Source organism: Hyla sarda, unplaced genomic scaffold, assembly GCF_029499605.1.
Source record: "Hyla sarda isolate aHylSar1 unplaced genomic scaffold, aHylSar1.hap1 scaffold_866, whole genome shotgun sequence".
Classification (NCBI taxonomy): Eukaryota; Metazoa; Chordata; class Amphibia; order Anura; family Hylidae; genus Hyla; species Hyla sarda.
In genome coordinates, this window is record NW_026610894.1 from 12,334 (window position 1) to 14,573 (window position 2,240).

Sequence of the window (2,240 nt, forward strand, 5' to 3'; positions counted from 1 at the left end):
CACAGGTGTGTCATTGCTGTACATTGACCATGCATTGCTTCTGTGGTATTGCAAAGGCAAAGACAAATGCTTCCAGCCATCCATTGCACTAATGGATTGGTCATCAGCTGGCTGTCTATGTCCCGCATCAATATAGACCAAAGTACAGAGGGTTAGGCTATGCTATTGTGCACCTACCTGATGCATCAGAAGGTGCGAGGCCCTTGCTAAATTCTGTGCACAGACTTTGAGATCTATGCTTTAGACTGTATCTAAACCTGCTCCAACATGGACTGACATTCTGGCCTACTTTCAGCCGATGCGACTTGTCTGTCGCTGAACAGTCGCTTTTTATGTATTCAGCACCTATGTATAATGTTGTAAAAATGCTCTAGAAGCTAAAGTCGCAGAAATGTCACACATATTTGGCCTGCAACTTTCTGTGCGACAAATTCAGACAGGAAAAATCAGTATAAATCCTTAGAAAATTATCCCCCAGTGTCTCCATCTGCTGGCGGTATTGAATAAGCATTGCTGCACTGATGGGGTATGCATTAGACGAAAAAAAAGAAGAAAAAGAAGAATAATACGCCCAGAAAAGAGGCGAAAAGGAGAAAAACGTAAAAAAACGTGAAAAAAAAGTAAGAGGAAGAGAAGGGAAAAAAAGGTGGAAATGGGTTTAAAAGTGATTTCGGCGGAGAAATATATATATATATATATATATATATATATATATATATATATATACGCGCACACACACACATATATATAAACGTATTCTCCGTTGAGATATTGCAGCCGCTGCTGTGTCCAGGCCCAGGAGCCTTAGCACTGTGCTGTGATGTCACTCAATACCACTGACATCACTAGGTGTAAACAACATCTCTCCTTTGCTGTGTATGTGACTATGGAGCTGTTTGGTGATGTCGTCTATTATGGCCTTCATAGAAGCAACAGGAGATTGTTGCATCCATCTAGAACCCTCAGAACTACAGTGCTATGATGTCACTCACTTCCACAGGCCTTGCAGAGTGTAAACAACAACAACCCAGCTTTGTTGTGTATGTAACCATAGGGATTTGTGATGTCACCTAGAACCTTCACAGCAGCGACAGCTTTATGAGGAGCATCAGCACTGCTCTGCCTGAGCAGAACCATCACCGCCATAGGTTGTCAAATAACCCGGGTTTAACCCACACAGGTAAGTCCAATGGGGTGCAGGCATGTCCTCTATGCTTACAGCTTCCCGTGGGTGTTGGTTTGATACCGTTTGGGGACAGCCAAGGAGGCATCTGCAGGCAACAAAGGTAGGTGTGTGCTTGTGTGTGTGTTTCCTATGCAGATCCTAAGCCCAGTGTCACATGCAAGTAGGAGGAGTAAGAAGGGTTCCTGGCAAATCCGGGTTATGGATTGCATTTAAAAAGGCCCCGTGGGAGTGCAATGGGCCCCTGTCTTGCTGCTTAGCAATAATGGTATGGGTTTAGGTTCTGCTGTGTGTACTGGTGGTTGACTGCCCCCCAGCCCAGAGTGTGCATGGAAAATTGTCTGGCAGCCTCCCTGACAGCAAGCAGTGATAGTGCCCATGAAGGGCACCTTGTTGGGCCCGCCCCTTTCACGGTTATCGCTTCTCGGCCTTTTGGCTAAGATCAAGTGTAGTATCTGTTCTTATCAGTTTAATATCTGATACGTCCCCTATCTGGGGACCATATATTAAATGGATTTTTGAGAACGGGGGCCGATTTCGAAGCTTGCTTCCGTCGCCCTATGCATTGACCCGATATGGCAGTATCTTCGGGTACAGTGCACCACCCCCTTACAGGGTTAAAAAGAAAGATTCCTACTTTCATTGCTACCTGCTTGCTGGCTAGCCAGCTAGCCAGCCCTGTGGGCCTTGCTGCTGCTGCAGCCAAAAAACAAAAGGTGGTGCTGCTGCTGCTTCTGCTGCTTCTGCTTCTGCTTGTGTCTGGCCGCTGTTGGAGCGTCCAGGCACAGGACTTCTGCTGCTGCTGACTAAATGGCCTCCTTAATTGGATCATTTGAGTAGCCAGCACACCTGTGCAGGTAGGGCATGACATGATAGGCAGCTGCCTTGATAGCGGGTGGGTGCTGAATGTTCCTAATTGACAAAATAAGATTAATGCTTATGAAGAAATATAAAATCTCATCCCTTCCCCAATATCGCGCCACACCCCTACCCCTTAATTCCCTGGTTGAACTTGATGGACATATGTCTTTTTTCGACCGTACTAACTATGTAACTA

The 2,240-nt window shown here is 45.8% G+C and overlaps 1 non-coding gene across 1 annotated transcript; it reads left to right on the forward strand.

Moving 5' to 3' along the window:
- The first annotated feature begins 1,599 nt into the window (after nucleotides 1-1,599).
- On the forward strand, nucleotides 1,600-1,790 carry LOC130348114 (U2 spliceosomal RNA). The gene has a single exon (XR_008885901.1). It is a non-coding gene; the product is annotated as a U2 spliceosomal RNA (small nuclear RNA).
- The last annotated feature ends 450 nt before the right edge of the window (nucleotides 1,791-2,240 follow it).